The 20,226-nt window shown below is 47.3% G+C and overlaps 1 protein-coding gene across 1 annotated transcript in view; it reads right to left on the reverse strand.

Annotated features, from left to right (window-relative positions):
• Positions 1 to 20,226, reverse strand: part of POLA2 (DNA polymerase alpha 2, accessory subunit) — a 346,083-nt gene that overhangs the window by 24,887 nt on the left and 300,970 nt on the right. The gene's annotated exons all lie outside the window — the stretch shown is intronic.

Consider the following 20,226-nt stretch of genomic DNA (forward strand, 5'->3'; position numbering starts at 1 on the left):
CGACATGGCTTATAATGCAGCATGGTAATTCATCTTCTTTGTTGGTATGGTGCTGGGGTTAGGGTCACTGCTATGTCGCAACCAGCCCACTGATTGAAGACTCCCACAAAAAGGTGCACAGTTCACAGAAAATACTTGCACTATTCTACACAATGAAATGAGACTAATCACTCAGGAAAAGCACACCACTACCAGGGCTCGGAAGAGGCAGAAGTGCACAATACACCATAACGAACACAGCAAAACCAGGAGGTAACCGTGGCTGAGGAGACAATTACTCCAGCCCTGGTCTTCAGTGTACTGCAAACTCATGGGAGACCTTCACCCTAGCTGGTGCCTCTAGGACCCCGAACTACAGAGACTGATTTTATCTGGTATTCTTATTTCTTCAGCCTTCAGCCACAAACAATCTCAATCTCTCCATCTCCCCCACCCCCTTATTTTGCAGGTCAAGAGATCTGATAAGGCAATAAAAAAAGCGCTCAAGAACCTAGCCCATGGGTGAAAGTAGGCGCCTCTTTCCCCTCCCAGGCTCCCACCTTATCTCTTAATTGAGTTTGTTTTTTGTCTGAGCGTAGAATTCACACTTTGGCGAGGACAGGTGAACGAGGGCGAGTGTATGGAGGGTTTATGGGAGTTGGTCGTTTGGTCGTATGGTCGCAGGACTAAGAACGCCATCTTCGTACAACACTTCATTGTGGAAACTTCATTAGTATCAATAAATCGTAAAAAGGCTCGACTTGTGTGATCGCTAAGAAAACTTTCTCTCTTAGCAGATTACCTTTTAAATGCCCATCAGAAACGTTTTTTTGTTTTAATGCAATGACCATAGTGTCATATAAAGCAAACAGGCGATGATTTTAACGGTCGTTATTTCTCTCTGAAACAAAATGAGACAAACAAATGCCTAATAGAGAGAAACTCGACAAGCACTTTGAGATAGGCTGCTGTTAAGCCACATAATGCAGTACAGTGGCAGTAAGAATTCAGTTCATTTTCCTGCATTGTGGAGCAGGGATTCATCAATGGCCTCTGCGTTTAATGGTATGTTATTCAGAAACATTTTTTAAATCATTTTCTAAAGTTACACAAAACTTACATACAACAACCCACATTTGTGGGAAAATAGGCATGTACGAATTTAAAGGCGACATTATTGGAAAGTCGATCCATTCCGGATTGTGAAAAGTATCACACGTTACAAAGTATTTGCGGCACGATAGAAGGACATGAAAAAAAGAAATAAGAAAACAACACCATTTGGGGACTATATAATCATCACAATAGGCATATCAGTGTCACAAGCTTGCAAATACTGTACATTCCACTGAACGGACATTTACAGTAAGTTCTCCTCCAGAGCCTTATTGGTTATGCTGGAGTCACGTCCTGGTTGCCATCATTTTGTTTTGGGGGCCTGGCTGACGGCGGCTGTAATGAAGAATAGATTTCACGAATGGTGTCACAAAAGGAAAGACTTGTGTATCCAAACATGGACTGTTGGATAATACCTTCTGCCCCAATACAGGGCAATTTCTTGCTTCGCTAACAAACGCCACTGCAGTAAAGCGGTGAACTCCCTCATGCACATCACAAACATATCCTAAGTGGGTCAGGTGGTAGATTGTATCCCACCATCAGAGTTGTGTAAAAACCCACTGTCTAATACCTCCCCCCATGGGTGCATGTCCCAGCAAGATGCACAAAATCACTGTTAGTTGTGTGGCCTGCACAAGTAATGGGTCCATATTCCAACACCAATGGGAACCAAACACCCCATTGTAGCACTTGACTCTCATAGTTTTGCGTTGCAGAGCAGTCCAAGGCTTACTCAAGGACTGTGGTGTGGGTTAGTAATCCCCATTCATGAGCACACAAGACTGACACTCAAATGATTGTCCAGTCTGTGCCTTTTCTTTTGATAAAGTGAAAACACACTTATTACACATACACACACACACACACACTCTACTCAATACTATGCAACAATTTACAAATATACACAAGCTGATGGAATTACTTTTGGATGACATAGTAATCATTCTTGTCTCTCCCAAGGGGAGATATAAACAAACAACCTACAAGGAAGAACATTCATTTGTAGACCAACGCAATATTTGACTATGACTTGGGAGTCAGAGAACCTGATACTGGCAATAAAGTACATCTACTTTGATAACTGTTGGCTGTCAGGCTCATTACTCAAATAAGCATCAACAAGAAACCTGCCTAAGCAGGCTGGAGTGGTTGGGGTTGCTAGCATTACTCTCGGCATGATCTACACAGTCTACTCACACCCCTGAAGGGTGTGGCCAAGGTTTATCATAATCCACATTGAATTATTCAACATAAAAGTGATGCACAGTCGACCCAGTACTTAAAGGACATCACCTGGTTGCTAATCATGATGTATTACCATCTTTCAACCCTAGACGGTGTCTTTACATTTTAAAACACATTTAGCATACCATGGTATCATTTTAGCTACAGTCTTCAAGGGACTGGATTAAAGTAAAAACATTTGCAATTACAGCCCTTCACCCCTAGAGGTTGTTCACATTACAACAATCTAATTGCTAGCACCATTCAGGCCACTAGGCCTGCAACCATGATTTTCATCCCTAGAGAATGTAGTTCTACCACCCTGAGACAAAAGTTAAAGCTGGGGTCTGACTTAGAAACCACATTGGAACCGTTGAGGGGTTATCACTGTCAAGGTACCCAATCTAGGGTGGGGACCAAAGACTTCCTGTTGGGGGAGGCTGCGCTGCTCCTACAGCTCCCCCTGCCCATTTGCTCCAGTTTGGTGGTGACTATATCTTCCTGGGGCCACCATAAGATGAGAAAAGCACTTTTGTTGGGCAAAATGGGTGTGCCTCGCAATACATTATGGGGTGCTCCCTCTAGAGCTTGCAGATTTCATTAGTGGCTATCCGCTGTGCTGGGGATAGCTGTTTTGTTCCTGGATGGTCCTTCACCACCTCCGGGGTTTCCAGTCCCACCTGGACACCCCCCACACAAGGTAAGGGCATCGTTGGGGAAGTGGCCCAGGGAACCCACCTCTAGCCACTTCTGCTGGCACCCCCCCAGCCGGCACCTCCACGTGCTGCCACGGGAGCTGGCCCTTAAATTGGTGTATGCCCATTGATGTGGGCAGACATGTAGAGCTGCAGCCAGGCTGCCTGCCTGGGTGAGCGTAGTGGCACTACCCCCCCTCCTTTCTGCCTTTAAGGGCCCCGGGATGGGGTCTGGGACCCCTCCCCTCCTACAAGGGGAGCACAACTGCACCCTCTGTATTCCTCTTTGGCTGTCACCCCCACCCTCATCTGGTGGCCAACATCACAGGGGCATGATGGTGTCCCCCGCTTGCCTTCTCTGTGGGGGCCCAGGGTGGAGTCCAGAGCCCCTTTCAGCACCTTCACAGGGGACGTGACTGTATCCCTGACTTTACTTCTCTGCGGAGCCCAAGGGTGGGGTCTGGGGACCCTTCCTACCATTTTTATGGGGGAGTGGGACCGACTACGTCCCCTGACTATGCTTCGGGCCTGCGGCCCCACCCACATATTGGTGGGGAGCACAACTGTGCTCCCCGTCTTTGCTGGACCCCGGGTGGGGTCTGCAGTCCTTCTCGCCTCAGCTTCGAGGGAGCAACACGCTCGCTTATGGCCACATGCTTTGCCACGGACACGTGAAGGCGCTCCCCGCTCCACTTTTTTGGGGGGGGGGGGGGGGGGCAACACTGGAATCGGCGACAAAGCCCCACGCTCTTCGCCGCCGGACCTCCCTGGGGGTCAAAGGTCACATACCTTCCCCCGGGGATATCTCGGCCCTTGTAGTCCAATTTTGATGTTGGTGTCTTTTCGCTCCTGGTAGCGAGCACTTGCCACTAAGAGCACTTTGCTTAGGCCTCCTGTCCTAGGAAGGTTCCCAAATTGGTAGGGAGCCAGTCCCACTGACTCCCTGCACCAGCCTTTCCTCTAAGTGCCTTCCTTTCTTCTGGGCAGCGCGCTCTCCTTCGTCTGGGCCCAGTCTGCCCCCCCCCCCCCCCCCCCCCCCCCCCCACCCCCCCCCCGCAACCTGGTCCTCAGGGGATCTAAGCGGACCAGCACACCTGGCCCTGCAGTGTGCCCCACTGGGTCTGCAGTCATTCAGGCTTAAAGTCCTTGCCCCAGTGGGCAGTCAGGGGGTTCTTCCTTCCAGTTGTCCATGACATGTCCCATCGTCCTGCAGAGAAACACAGACAGGAGTGAGAGATCCCTCCCCTGTGCAAGACTTTTTAAGTGGTGAGGAAACACCTCTGGCCTATCAAGATGTGTCACATCACTTCTCTGCCCCTGTCCCAACATTCCTGCACAGTCTTCTGGGATAGCTCAAAATGGCATCTTCAGGAGTTAGCTGCCACATGTACTTTGAGAGTCTCAGGTCCTCCTCCCCGGCATTCCTTCCAGGGCTTCTCAGGCCTGGTTCCTCGCATGGAATGACAGCTGGTTGATTGATACAAGGCACTACTCTGGCAGCTGGACAGAGAGTAATTTTGCCCTGATCCAGAGTTGAGTCAGAGAAAGATGATATTCCTGGATGACCCATAAACTGTCCAAATAAGCTTTTGTAACCTACTGCATAATTCTTTTCATACAGGTTACAGTGTACATTGGTTCGTCCCTGGAGTTTGTGGACCCTAGGGAACTGGAGTTGCACCCTAGGCCAGCCTTTGCCATTGGCATATAATGATGTCTCACTACAGTGAAAACAGTAAAGCACACTGACAATCCCTCATATATGTACACCTATCACATAAGGCCTACTCCAGATCTCCACCCACTCTGCATGGTCCCTTCTGCACCAGGCTACCTAAGTGTAGTTCTTGGGCTGCACACGCCAAGAATCCTCCCTGTGCTGCCCTAAAACGCGTGCACACATGATCACGTGTAGCCAGCCCTGAACCTCCGACCTTTGCTGCCTCACAGCAGCCTTTGCTTAACAAGGCGGCAATGGTGGTAAACACGTGCAGTCCATTTTACCAGGACTGTACTGTGGGGAAGTCCAAAACTATGAAGCTCCCCAACAGTAAAATATAAAAAAACAGGTGATCCAAAAGTGAAAAATCAAAGCAGACCAGATAGTCAGAACTGTCCTCTCACAATCAGCATCATCCACATGGCATTTAGGGCAGCAAGAACAACTTGTGGGGTCAATTTTTGCAAGGAAGCTAGTTGTAGTGTTCGAGCACCTGGGGAGCTTCAAATGTATAAGCTTATGCCTGTGATAAGGAAAAATAAATTTTGTTTGCTGACAGCAATAATACCAGATCCGATCTCACAGTGGGTGTGGCGATTCGAGCTCCCAGTGTTCCCAAAGACACCCATCTCGGGTTGGAAGGAGGGCAAGACTAGTATGGTAGAGCTTGGCAACCAAGTGCTCTCTGCAAGTGTCATCGATCATGGCAGTCAAGGGAGCAAATTCAGCAGGGTTGAGTGGATATGAGGGGATCAGCACGTAGACCACTATGCATGCATAGCAATACAAAATGGTATATACTGGTCGCCTCTGCAAAACGCATATCATCTGCATCGGAAAGAACTCTACTGTCAGGGAAGAGATCCCCAAATGTGCGCAGCTCATGGCACGCTAAGGTATTCTTCACAAGAGCCTCCACTGCAGGGGGCAACCATGGGTTATCTGCATTGGGGAGGGAGGGAGAGTATAAAAGGTCTCCACCTAAGACTCTGAGTAGCTTGCACCATGCCCAGCAAGTGGTAGACAGTGTCTGGATATCTGTGGGGTCTAGAGGGATCCTGCAAAGGAAGATTGTGCTCAGCGGTGTCCCATCTGCCTGGTTACGCTAAGGCCGATCATAAGGGAGCCAGAGATCCCTGTGCTACCAATGATGGGCATACTAGCACTGTGCCACTAGATCGAGCTGCAGATGTGACATACTGAACCCTCCTGCTCACAGGGGAGTACCAGGGTGTCCCACCGACTCTGGGCCTTCAGCCAGCCCAAATCAATCAGAGGATCAGACTCCCTAATGTGGCAAAGAAGGCACTGATGAGAGGGATAGTTATATTGAGGAAAAAAAACTGCCAGTGTCAGCATGAGTCGTATCCACCCCTCAATCTGCATCAATTTTTTTGACTGCTGGGCCATGATTCAAGCAGAAAACATGCTCCTTATCCGGATGGATGTGGATGCCCCAGTACTTGACCGAATCAGTGCAACACTTCAGAGGATATTCACACAGTAAATGCATCGTAGCATCTGTGAGGAGTAACTCAGATTTCTCCCAGTTGATTTGGAGGCCCTTGAGTTGGCCATATCGCAGAATCTCACAGAAAATTAGAATTAAATTATCTGCTGGATGGCAAAGAAAAATAGGATATAGTCAGCACATAGAGACATGAGAAGTCGACCAGATCTAAGTTGCAGGCCACGGTGGAGATGTTTTGCCTGTGGCCCAGCAGGTCCATTGCAATTTTTAATAGCAATTGGATTAAAGGACAGCCCGGTCTCATCTACCTGGCAACTGCGAATGGGGCCGTTAGGGAGCCACTGGCATGTATGTGGACCTGCGGTTCGGTAAAGAGAAGTTTGATTCGGGATTTAAATCCACAGGGTTGCCCCAATTTTTGTAGTGTAGCAAGCAAAAAAAACACTCCTGGGAGTTGAAGGCCTTCGCTGCGTCAAGAAGTGCCACTGCGGCTGGAACATCGGATGAGATTCTATTCAACACCGAAAAAAGGGAACACAAGTTCAGAGAGGTGAAACGATAAGGAACAAAGCCTGATTGTAAGGGCGAGAAAATGGTCTCAAGCAGGAGTGACAGACTAGTCACGATAATTTTGGTCAGTATTTTGTTATCAAAATTGTTAGAAATAGGGTCTCTGGTTGGCAGTTTGCACTTTGTCCAAGAAGGGAACACCACTCTAGTCAGGGTGAGGGAGATACAAAGCTCAGATAACCTCTGCTCACCCCGTTGGTAGCATGGCACAAGCAGTCAGGCTTATCTCAGAGGCAATGTGTTAAGTATATGTACAAAACACACAGTAGCACAGTGAAAAAAACAAAAAAGGACTCCACACCAGTTTAGAAAAATAGCTGATATGTATTTATATCAAACAAGACCAAAACAACAACAATCCAACATACACATGCTAAGATATAAATGTATAAAATAATACGAGTCTCAATCCATAGAAATCAATGGATGCATTATTTTAGCACAAAGTACCTGGTAAGCGTCACAAATAAAGCCGCGCAGGAGATGGTGCGTCAGAAAGGCAAGCGGTGCCTCGATTCCTTACTCGCAAGTGAGGCAGTGCATCAATTCTTTACTGCACTGGAGGCCGTGCATCGATTCTTCTATCGCAAGGGAGGCTGTGTGTAGATTCCGGGTGCACAGCTGCGGGTCAGTGCGGGGATGTTGAAGACTTTGATGCTTAAGATCCATGCGTGGAAATTTCTAACACGCTGTGCGGAGTCTGTGGTGAGAATAGGCGCTGGTTCGTTTCTCCAGCCCGCAATTTTCAGGGCAGGCCATGCCTCGATTTTTCTAAGGCCACACAGCTGTGCATGGATTTTCCTCTGCAGGTTACCAGCTTCCACTTCTGAGGGCCCAGGGACTGGATTTGGCACCACTCAGCAAGTCAGGACTACCAGCAGAAGAGCCCAGCGCTGGCAGATGAAGTCTTTGATGTCCCTGAGACTTCAGAACAGGGGGCAAGCTCAGTCCAAGCCCTTGGAGAAAATTCACAAGCAGGATTTCAGAAAGCAAAGTCCAGTTCTTTCACTTTTCAGGCAAAAGCAGCAGCAGCAGGCCAGCATAGCAAATCAACAGGCAGAGTAGCAGGTCCTCCTCAAGCAGAGGTTCCTCATGATCCAGAAGTAATCCGAAAATCTGGGGTTTTAGGTCCTCAACGTATACCCAGCTCTGCCTTTGAAGTAGGCAAACTTCAAAGAAAACTCGCTGTTGTTCACAAGATCATGCCTTGCCCAGGTTTGGCCCCGGACACACCCTAGGGGGTTGTAGACTGCATTGTGTGAGGACAGGCACAGCTCTTTCAGGTGTAAGTGTCAGCGTCTCCCTCCCTGCTCTAGCCCAGGAGACTCATCAGGACATGCAGGCTACACACCAGTTCCCTTTGTGTCACTGTCTAGAGGAAATTCACAACAGCCCAACTGTCAATCTGACCCAGATGTGGAATACAAAAGCAGGCAGAGGCACAGAATTGTTAAGCAAGAAAATGCCCACTTTCTAAAAGTGGTATTTTCAAACAGACAATCTAAAAACCAACTCTACCCAAAAATGTATTTTTTAAATTGAGTTCAGAGACCCCATACTCCACATCTTTATCTGCTACCAATGGGAAACTGCACTTAGAGATATTTAAAGGCAGTTTCCATGTTTACCTGAGAGAGGGATAGGCCTAGCAGTAGCAAAAAACGAATTTGGCAGTATTTCACTATCACGACATGTAAAACACATCAGAACATGTCCCACCTTTTACATATACTGTGGCCTGCCAATGGGGCTATCTAGGGCATATCTTTGGGGTGACTTACATGCAATAAAACAGAAGGTTTAGGCTGGCAGGTGGGTACACTTGCCAGGTTGAATTGGCAGTGCAAGACTGCACACATAGACACTGCAGGGGCAGATCTGAGACATGTTTACAGGACTACTCATGAGGGTGGCACAATCAGTGCTGCAGGCCCATTAGCAGTATTTGACTTCAGGCCCTAGGCAACTGTAGTGCACTTTCCTAGGGATTTACCAGGAAATCAGATATGCCAATCATGGATAACCCCTCACCAATATAATTTAGATAGAGAGCACTTGCAATTCAGCACTGGTTAGCAGTGGTAAAAAGCCCAGAGTATCAAAACCAGCCAAAACTAATTACATCACAGGGTCCAAAAACAGGAGGCTGGAAGCAAAAAGGACAGGGGAACCACGCCAAGAACTGCCAGGTCTAACAGAAACTGAGGAGTGAAAATGGCCTGTAGAATGTGCAGTTAAGTGAGTCTTTGCCCGCTTTCAAAAGGAGCGTGATCACAGCTTCTCACAGGGTCGGGGATAAAACCCCGGCATCTAGCAATTCTGTGTATTTTGCGAGTAAATGAGATGCAAGTAGGTGTTTAAAGGTCTTAAAAAAAACTTCCATAGGGCCAGGGAGTCAATGGTGGTAATGATTTCCTCTGCAGAAATGGGTTCGGTGAGAAACTGCTGCTAAGCATTTGTAAGCCAGACCATAGCGATCTCCGAGAAATATTCGGCAATGTCATTCCCATCATCTCTGTAGCGGGAAGTGTACAAATGTGTGTAATACAGAAGAAGCTCCCCGAACACCGTGCTATTTGTCATGCATCTTCAAGCAGGAGTTCCGGCATATATCCCACAACTCGCAGTGGACGGAGCAATTGTGCAAGCGTGCGATCCGGACATTCGCCCTCAGTGTAACGCCATGTCCGAACATGTCTCACCATCTGTGCCACCTCCCAATCAGCCAGGTCCCAAAACTTGTCCATACACGGCGGAGCAATTGCGGGTCGTCAGGCGGCGGCAACACAGCTTCATCCAAGTCTTAAAGGGCAGTCTCGATTCGCAACAGGGCATTTCAGATATCTCGCAGTATATCTGCATGTTTAGAGATACAAATCCCACCAATGTAAGCTTTGAAAGCCTCCCAGAGGGTGATCGTTTTGTAACTTATCCCATTCAGGTCAAAGTAGTCAATTACAGCAGTGCAGAGTTCTTTACCGGAAACATCATGGAGGGCATTGCAAGGAAAACACCAGCCGAGTTCTCTGCAACAGCCAAAGGGCACAACCACTACAATACGAACTAGAGAGTGATCGGAGTGAGTGCGTGGGAGGTGAGTGATACAGTTTAGCCAGGGAAGCATTGTGGAAGACAGTAGCCAATAAGCTATGCGGGACCATCTGTTATGGGGTATTGAATAAAATGTGAATCCAGGGAATACAGCATGTTTGAAGCATTGTGCATCCTGGAGTAAGTGTTGCACACCTCACTGAGGAATTCTGGTTTACCGCTGGGTGCCGTGGCAGTGGAATCTAGTAGAGTCTAGGAACATATTAAGGTCGCCCCCACCCCCGGTATAAAATGGGTCAGCTTCAGCTCAGTCTAGGAGGGATTGCAACTCATGAAAATATTCCGGAGTATCAACATTAGGGGCGTACCCATTGAGCATGCTAGCAGACCAGTCACAGCCACATAACGGCCTCCAACATCCACAAACTGTGTTCTAGAGATGAAGGGGACCAAACAGTGTATCAAAATGTAGACCCCATGTAAATTTGTGCTATAGATAGAAAAAAAACTATGTTGGCTCCATGATGATGCAAAAACGTGTGACGTGCCGGGGGAGATGGGTTTCTTGTAAAACAAATATACTATCTTAATACCATAATGGATAAGATGTTGCAACACTAGCCTACCTTTACGAGGGTCGTTAATGCCTCTGATGTTGCAAGAAATGATGGGCAATTCGACCGCTGGGTTAGTGGTGCCACGCGACATCGGTGCATTGAGAAAGAAACTGAAAATGTAGCCTGTAATGTCGGTATATAGGATTTACAGATTAGTGTTTTTGATAGCTACGGTATTTAGGAGGTGCTCAAATTTGTCAAGCTGCTTTATCATTTTTTATCTGTCCTCTAGTGTTGAGAGGTGTTCTTCAGTGCCATTTAACCAGGCCTGGTGACGATCCAGATGTTCGTCCATGCCATCCAACCTGCTAGTGAGAGAGTCGAAGTTCACATCAATGACAGGAAATATGGAATGGATCTCTGCCATAATGGCATCGATGCCACTTGTTCCCACAGAGTCAGGGGCCTCTGCCATCACATCGGCCCTACCTGTCGCAGTCGTGGATCGATTCGGGTCTCTGGGGCGTTCAAACTGGAACGTTTTCTTGATCGGGTCCTGCGCCCTGTTTTTGCATCCAGACCTAAATGTAGGCACGGAGTAGCAGGGTAATGCTGCGGGGCTGTTGCCCTGGCAGGTACAGCAATCTGGAAAGACGCTGTACCGGTGGCGCAGGTCGCAGAGCTAGAAATCAGGTGGGCTGCTGGGCACAACAGTGAAGTGCACTGAGGTGTCTCATATAGGAGGGAGCAGGGTTGCAAACAGTTGTGAGGTGTAGGCAGTAGGTGGGGCACCGGTACCACTGCAGTCCTCCTCGGTCAATCACAGCCGGTCCAGGACGACACCACAGAACAGCTACCGTCCTTTAGAGAAGGCAGGCCGCAAGGGGTAGCGAAGGCAGAAACAATGAGCTGGACAGTGGCTCCCAGGGGGTGAAGTCTAGAAATCACTGCTGATGCTAGTGCTGGGTTTAGTGGTGGGGGCCAGTAATGCAGCAAGCTAGGGTGATAGTGGTAACGGTGCCCCCAGTGGCCCAGAGCAGCCTCTGATCCCACCTGCAGTCGGAATGTTTCTGGCTGGGCCCGTCCGTCCTTTGCTGAATGTCAAGTGCAGGGGAGAGCAGGGGCTAAACGCTGAGGAGTTGGTGAGAACGCCAGCGAAAGATCGATAACCCCTGCCTCAGACTCACCTGCGGTCCCTGTCCCCCCCGGCCCGAGGCTCGGCTGGGTTATCTCTCCCCATGATGTGCATCACCACCTCACCGTGCTCTCCTGTCTCAATTTTCAACCTATGCTTGCCTCCCTCTTTATGGTGGGAGGAGGCTGGTCCCGAGACTGTGGATAGAGGTTTGTGGCCGAAATCATCAGTTTAGGGGCATTCAGGAGCCGGAGCTTCATATCCGAGCGACCATCTTGGATGCCGGCATGGCCACGCCCCCCTTCAGAATTTTTTTTATTTTTAGGAAGAATGTATGCATTCCATACCTTGAGTTATTAGCTTTTAATTAAATGTTTTTTACACGAGCAAAGATTATTTTTCTCAACCGTCCTCATTTACTTCCCTCTGAGCTACACTTGCCATGCATTCTCATGTCAGGAGAGTCACTCACATATGAGGGTGAAGTGCAGTCAGGGAATTTGTCCACAAGCCAAGTTAGGGGTTCTGAGGAGGCACTCTAGGCCAGTTGTTCTTAACCTATTGACTGCTGTGGACCCCCACGTAATCATTAGTGGAACATGGGAACCCTCAATGAATCATAGGAATCCAGGGTCCCACACTGAGGGCCTGATTTAGAGTTTGGCGGAAGGGTAACTCCATCACAAACGTAACAGATATCCCGATCTCCATAGGCTATAATGGGATCGTAATACGGCAGAAAGGATATCTGTCATGTTTGTGATTGAGTAACCCCTCTGCCAAACTCTAAATCAGGCCCCAAGTCATTACTGGAAGCCAGGGACTCCGGGCTACGCAATGTTCATGATTTGAACCGCAAAACAATATACAGCAAACACACAAACAGGCATTCATCAAACAAATACACAAATGTTGAAACATTATATTTAATTCTCAAACAAATCTAAACAATTCGAAATCTGAATTTTAATAAGAAGGTTGGAGATTTTCTAAATTCACTTGACGCCACTCATCATCTATACCAGGGTTCTGCAAAGTCAGTCCTGGAGAGCTAGGCCCATGCCAGGTTTTTAGCATATCCACATTTGGAAAAAAGATGTTTCAGAAACCTACATTTCTCTAAATGTGAATAAGCTAAAAACCTGGCATGGACCCAGCTCTCCAGGACGACTTTGCAGAACCCTGATCTATACTATATTAAGGGCCACTGGAATTATGGGATTGTGTGCACGATTTTCACAATTGTATATTTGCTGCATTTGCCACATAATCCTTCATCTGATGCATAATCTGCAGATTTTAACAAAAAAAAAATTCTAGCCCAAACGATTCAAAAGTTACTAAAAATGTAGCAACAAGCGTTGCTGAGCAGTGGAAGGCCCTTTACAAAGGCTTACTAGTTACATTTTTGTTACTCTATTACTATATTTGGGTGTTAAACTGCTACTAATGCTGAGCAACAATGCCCAAGCAACGTTAACAAGTTTGATAAAATAATTAATAATACTATAAAATGTGTGCGCCACATTATGCTGCATAATTTGGCTTTTCTTGCCGATTGATGCACCTGCACTGCTCCCACAAATCAGTCTGAGGATACAAATTTAATTTCAGATTCCTTCACGTTTACAGAACACTATCAATTAATCAGTTGTAGAGTGTGTCACTGTCTCTTTTGAAGAGCCCGGTCTTGAGTCTTTTCCTGAAGTCTGCCAGTGAGGGTGCAGTTCGAAGGGGCAGGGGTAGGTTAATCCAGGCCTTGGTGGCGATGTGCAAAAAGAATGGCCTCTGCTGCACCGGATTCCGTGTGTGTGAGGGCCAGAGAGGAAGAGCGCAGGTGTCTGGTGGGTTGATGGAAGTGTAGAAGGTGGTTGATGTAGTCCGGTCCTTGATCATGTAGGACTTTGTAGGCGTATGTGAGAAGCTTGAAGTGACATCTCTTCTGGACGGGGTGCCAGTGGAGGGTTCTGTTGATGTGGGTGCACCTGGAAGGTCCGGAATGAGTCAGGAGCAGTGTTCTGTGTTGTCTGAAAGCTCTTTTGGAATTGGGAAGATATGCCAGCCTAGACAGCGTTGCCATAGTTGAGGCGGCTGGTGAAGAGGGCCTCGGTGACAGTTTTCCAGCTGTTGGCTGGGATACAGCTGAAGGCTGTGTGGAGCATGCAGAGGGTGTGGAAGCAGGAGGAATCGACTGTGTTGATCTGTAACTTCATGGTCAGCTCACTGCCGAGGATGATGTCGAGGTTGCGAGCGTGGTCTGTAGGAGTGGGTTCGGCTGGCCACCAGCAATGGTCCCATACGTAGGAGTTTTTTGCTGAAGTAGATTGTTTTCATGCAGGTAGCTGAGGAGCTGCTGATTGATGGCCTTCTTGAGTACTTTGGCCGGGTACGGGAGTAGAGAGACAGGTCGATAATTCTTGAGCTTGTTGAGGTCGGCAAAGGGTTTTTTCAGGAGGGTTTTGATATCTGCATGCTTCCATTTGTTTGGAAAAACTGCTGAGGTGATGGAGGTGTTGAGGATGCTGGTGAGTTCTGTGCTGATGAGGTTGGTTCCGAGGTCGAACAGGTGGTCGCTGGGTGCCATAGAGTGAATGGATGACATGATGGCTGAGGTGGATTGAGTGGTGAGCAATGCCCACAAGGAGATCTGCTGCTGGTGTGCGCTGGGGGTGGAGGTTTGAGATCGTGGTTTAGGGGTCGAAGTTGTTGCAGATGGTGGAGATTTTGCTCTGGAAGTAGTCTGAGAGGGTGTTGCAAAGTTCTTGGGAGGGGTGGCTGGTGTTCTCTGTGGCTGTTGAGTTGAGGTATTCTTTGACTATTTTGAAAAGTTATTTTGTGAGATTGGATACTGAGTCGATGCGGGTCATGATGGCCACTCTTTTGGCCTCCTTAGGTTGTCGGTCATAGTGGCTAAGGGCTACTTTGTGGGCTGTTCTATTGGAGGGATTCCTGGTGGATAGACATTGTTTCTCAAGTTAGTAGCCAGAGTGTACCATCTGACGTTTGTAGAGGTTTTGTTGGTTCTGGCTGGTTTCAGCAGGACAACAGAGTTGGCGCATTTGGTGATCCAGGTGGGGAAGTTCAGGGTGACCTGGTTGTGGCTGGAAGAGGCCTTGGGTTTGGAAGAGCTGAGGGTCTGCGTCCACTGTGATTCAGTTTTTCTGCTCTAGTTGCAATAGTTGGCTCTGTGGGTCCTGGTGGTGGTGTGTAGGGCGATGGTGAAGTGGATGATGCTATGGTCGGACCAGGAGAGGTCTGTGTTGTGGCTGAATCTGACGGTCATTGGAGGTGAAAAGGGAGGGGGTGGGGGGTTGAGAGTGTGTCTGGCCTTGTGTGTGGGTATGTTGACTAGTTGGGTGAGGCCTATGTTGCTCAAGTTCTCGAGGAGGGTGGTGGCGTTAGTGTTGTTGGGGTCGATGTGAAAACTGAGGTTTGCGGAGTTCTATGCAATGGCTGAAGTTGATATCTAGTGGTGTGATGATGTTCGGGATGGCTTCGCAGAAGGCTGGTCAGGGACCAGGGGATCTGTATAAGAGGGTTCCTCTTAGGGTAGTTTTGGTGTTGGTTTGTAGTTGGAAATTGAGATATTCCACGAAGAGTGCAGTGTCGTCTTTGGTGGCAATGTATCGAATGGTGTTCTTGAATATGATGGTGATGTCTCTGCTGTGTTAGGATTCAAGGAAGGGTTTTACCAGGTTTTTGTGATGAAGGCAACTTCTGGTGAGAGGGAGGTGATGGTGTTCCAGATTTTGGTGGCATGTATGCAGAGGGATCGGGCGTTGAGCAGGATACATCAGAGCAGTTCCAGGTTGACCCTGGCCTTCCGGGTGGGTGTGGCGTGACGTGACGTCTTGTGTGGGCTGGCGGGTTGGTACCGCAGGAGAAATGGCAGTCTTGGCAAGTGAAGGGTCATTTGGTTGCATGAGTTGTGTCGCAGCAGTTGTTGTGGCACGCAGGATTTATGGCTCTGAGCTCCTCTATTGGGTAGCGGTGGGCCAGGGTTCCTGGATGGGTGCAGATGGGCCTGCCTGTGGGCATGCCAACAGCAAGCTTACGGCGCGCCATCACTGCGGCCTCCAGTAAGTAGGTCCTTGGGGGTGGGAGGACTTGAATATGGAGGAAAGGAGAAGCAGGTCAAAATGAGCAGAAAAGAGGGGGAAGGTGCAGAAAACGAGCAGAAAAGAAGGAAAAAAGGTGCACAAAATAAGCAGAAAAAGAGTGAAAAACAGAGCAAACATTTAGCAGAGCAGAGGGAAAAAAAACAAAAAAAACAGACAACGAGCAGAAACCAGGCAGCAGAGGGTGGCAGACATCAGGCAGACAGGAGACAGACACGGGGGGCTGGCACGAGGACCATTTTTAATTCTATCATTTATATACACTTAACTAATCTGTTAATATAATTTCATTTTCTAAGCAGTCACGGACCCCCCTGAGTAGGCTTTGCGGACCCCTTGGTGTAGGTGGGCCCCCGTACCACAGGATAAGAACCACTGCTCTAGATATTTGTCAAAGAATTGTATCCCTCTCTCTCAAGATAAGAGCAACATCTGATGCTTTCTGAGGTTTCTTTCCTAGTCAAAATATAATGCACCTACTCAAAAATCCCAGAATTTGAGAGTCCCGCACAAGACTGGTGCAAAGAGGGCTCCCACCTTAGAGGAGATATTCTTAGCCTTCTCATACAGGGTTAACCAGGTCCCTTGGGCCTCAAACTGAACTTGTAAAAACACACTAGCTCCCTGCCAAACCCCAGTAGAGTCTGGCAAGTGGAGTGCAAAAAACAGACATTGAGTCCCTCTCTCCATTGCAGGAGGGTCATGTGTCCAATGCCACATTAATTCTGGTGTGCTCAGTGACCCCTAACACCCCCAACCACGTTGAGTAAGAGAGGGTGTCGGGAACACACCATTAAAGAAATGTGTTTGCTAAGGGGAACAAAGGAGATAAATCACTGTGACCCACAGGCTCCATATACCAGACAAGGAAGATAACCAGATCCTGTTGACGATTATCTCCTAAGACTATCTGCAACACTTCCTCAAAGAAATCGAAGAAGAGTTTAACACAATATGAGGGGACTTGACAGAATATTTCAAAGAGATCCAGCACAAAGTCAATGAGCTTGACATGACTGTCAATGACGTGGAACAATCGGACACGAGGTCGGAAGAAATACACCAGATTTGAAATGGATTCTTGGAATTGGAAGATAACTACCCTGAATAACTCTTTAAACAAGACTTTGAAAACTGACTGAGGTGCAATAATAGTCAGATTAAAGACTTCCCTAAAGAAGCGAAGGGGTCCGACATTCAGGGATATGGGCAGAACCCACTCCATCACATTCGAAATTGCCCTGAATATTCACCAACTGCATGGATCAAATGAAAAAGAATGACAACAATGTGCTCTCAATGGGAAATCCCACAAGTCATAATTATCAGACTCCACTTCTTCGAAGAGAAAAAAACCAATCATGGCCTTCACCCCGTCCATGTGTTATATTAGGGACATAGGCTTTGGTTCTACCATGACTTTGCCAGACAATGTTACTGTGAAGGAGACTCTTACCAAGTCACAGATTTCCTAAACAAATTTGACAAGCAATACCAATAGGTTCACCCCTTCCGTCTTACCTACACTTGAGAAAATATCAAACACTGTGTTAAAACATTGGTGGTAGCTAAGCGCATCATGGGCATCACCATAGACACGGCGTGTAATGGCAATAGAACTTCCAGCCCATTGCTGACTACTCAGACAATGGCACAGTGAATAGGAATAGGAGAGGTACCATTTGCATGGTCAAGGAAATTCACAAGACTTAACTTAATTCACTATGAAAGGTTGGAAAATTGCACACCATGGGCACTGGTTAGTCAATAACACTTCCTCTCAAAAACAGGAGCAATTAAGAGGATAGTGCTTGACGCTGTGTGACGTGAGCCCACTGCCAGCTGGGGGTGTGCTGAGAGATCCAGGTGCTGCAGGGGGTAGCAGGCCCCGTGGAACCACCTTTGGTTTGAGGATAACCACGAGTGTGACTTCGGAGAATGGATGGCAGTCTTCCAACCTAAGTTATTGGGGTGGGGGGGTGCAGGCATGAGCTTGAGTTTGAATTGGGGGGAAGGAGGGAGAACCTGGATTGGATGACAAGGAGGGGACAGGTTATAAGAGGAAACAAGTCAGGGAGAAAGGAAGGCAATTAGATTATGCCAGATCAGATTGGTGCAACCACCAAGGAAGCTAATTACCATCTGAGCACACACAGGAAAATCAACCCCATCTTGCCACCTGTTGACTTTCAGGTAGCAGCCCAATCCCTAAGCATCTCCAGATTATATTACAAGAGTGCTTCCCTCGCAGGATTACCTAAAGCAAGATTGGCGCCACTTAGGTCCGCAATGAACTCAGCTGCTATGCTCATCATGGGATCCAAAAGATCCAACTGCATTACACCAGATCTAAATCTTTTAAAATGTCAACTGCTGGATGCAAGGATCCAGTTGAAGAAAGCCTGCCTGACTCACCAGGCCTTTCACCATAACATGCCCTTCTGCTTGGCCAAGAAACTCTGTCTGGTGACTGATGTCCCCTAAGAAGAGCTAACTCCCTATTGTTGAAAGCACAGAAGTTAAACAAAAAGAAAACTTGCAACCGCTCCTTCTCCGTTCTAGCCCTGAGAATATGGAACGCACTGCCTCTGGAAAATAGATCAAACCCCTCGACTACCTCCTTTGAAAGAGGTAAAAATGCTGCTGTTGAACAGACTCCAGCAATAGTTGGTTTGAAGTCACTTCATCCTAACTATTCCCTGTAACCAACTCTGGAGCTTGAATCGGCCAGGCAGCTTGATACATAACTCCGTATAGTTGCCATTTATTCTCGTTTGCATTGTTCACTTTTATGTCTGATTTCTTTGCTTGATATGTAGCTCACGTTTTTCCAGCTTATGTATGACCTGTCTGCCTTATGTATAGCCCTCTGATACTCTTACGGGTCATATTCATGTTATATAAAACACCTCAAATAAAATAGATAAATAAATAAATAAAAATAAATTATCAGACTTCACAAACAGAACTCACAGTGCAGGCCAGAGCAGATGCTCGGGGAAAGGGGCGGTGCACTGTAATAGAGCAATGTTGACTCACAAAGTAGTCAGTCTTATGTACAGGGAATCACTAATTACAATAGCAACAACATAACATATCGTAAAAATTGTTAGTCTAAAATTCAAGGGACTTAATTCACCAATGAAAAGATAGGCAGTAATTAATCTCCTGAGGGAAACCAAAGGGGATATATTTCCCTTACAAAAGAGTCACTTATAAAGAGCGGATTGGCCCAGGATTAAGTCAAAATTTTACCCCATCCACCTTTTCTCCTCTCAATACAAAATCCGCAGCAGTGGCCATATTATGCAGTAATTCTATTAACAGAGCTATTCAGGAGACAATCTAAAAAAAAAAAAGGAGGAAGAATGCTAGGAACAATCGCTCAGGTAGCTGATACCAGAGCTACCCTTTATGCTCCCAAAAGCAGACACGATAGCATGCACAAATCCACCATCTCCATAATCTTTGAATTTGCTGAGGGGGAAGTGTTAGTGGCAGAGACATTAATATGGACATGACTAGGCACAAAGACCATTTGAAGCATGGATATGGGGAGGCATGGCCGGTGGTGTGCTAGGCCAGTGCAGACCGGAGACTTGCTGAGTGAGATGGGAAGGGCAGATGCCTGGAGGACTCAACATAAAAGGGAACGTTAGCTCAACAAGTTCTTACGGCATGACTATCACGAGGGAGGCGGCCGGAAAGGTCATATCTGACACTGTGACCGAAAATGACACACCAGCAGATTCAAGATAACGGCGAGGGGCTCCCTTAAGGCTGTAATTAAAAGCATATTTATTGCCGGGGCATCACAATTGAAAAAGGTCAAAATGGAGTCAACGGTGGCACTGGAACAGCAGCTTTCCCACCTAGAGTAAGATTATTAGCACTGAGCCTCAAATAAGATATGGGACAAAAATATGGTTCCAAGTGCAAGCTCTCGGCTTGGACAAACCAGAATACTCCCTTTCACAAAAATTTAATTCTGCCAGCAGCAACGCTGGCAAGCGCCTTGCTTCTCAGCTAAGAGCAGAATGTTAATGAGGCCTGGTAAAAACAAATATCAATTCAGAGGGGAAGGAGGGCGCTGAGAATTGTGCAACAGCAGATTCATTCTGGTGGTGGGGAGGTGGGGAATGGGGGGGGGGCAAAGTTATCAGCGATGGTGGGAGTGAAGGTTTGTCATGGTGGGCTCTTTGTTTCAAAATGGGCACAATATCACTTGATAACATTAGGAAACAATACAGCTTACTAAAAACAGAAATGTTTGCATATTTACAGGTGAAACACTGGGCTCTCCACCCCACAATGAAAAAAAGTCTCTCTCCGCCCACTCATGACCTTTGAAAAATAGCTGAAGGACAGGGGCCATGATCTCAAACCCACATAAATCCTCTTCGGTCTCGCTTCAATGGAGACGGCAGCTGGACAGCGATGCTGACAGGGAATTTGACTAAGACATATACCTTAAAAGCTGATAATGCTTTACATGGCAAAATCCAGATCTCTGCTCAGTGTGTTAAACTTAGAGAAACACTCTATAAAATCCCCACGTACTGTTGTCACACCTCAAAGTAAATAGCT

The sequence above is a fragment of the Pleurodeles waltl genome, chromosome 9 (genome assembly GCF_031143425.1).
Source record: "Pleurodeles waltl isolate 20211129_DDA chromosome 9, aPleWal1.hap1.20221129, whole genome shotgun sequence".
Classification (NCBI taxonomy): domain Eukaryota; kingdom Metazoa; phylum Chordata; class Amphibia; order Caudata; family Salamandridae; genus Pleurodeles; species Pleurodeles waltl.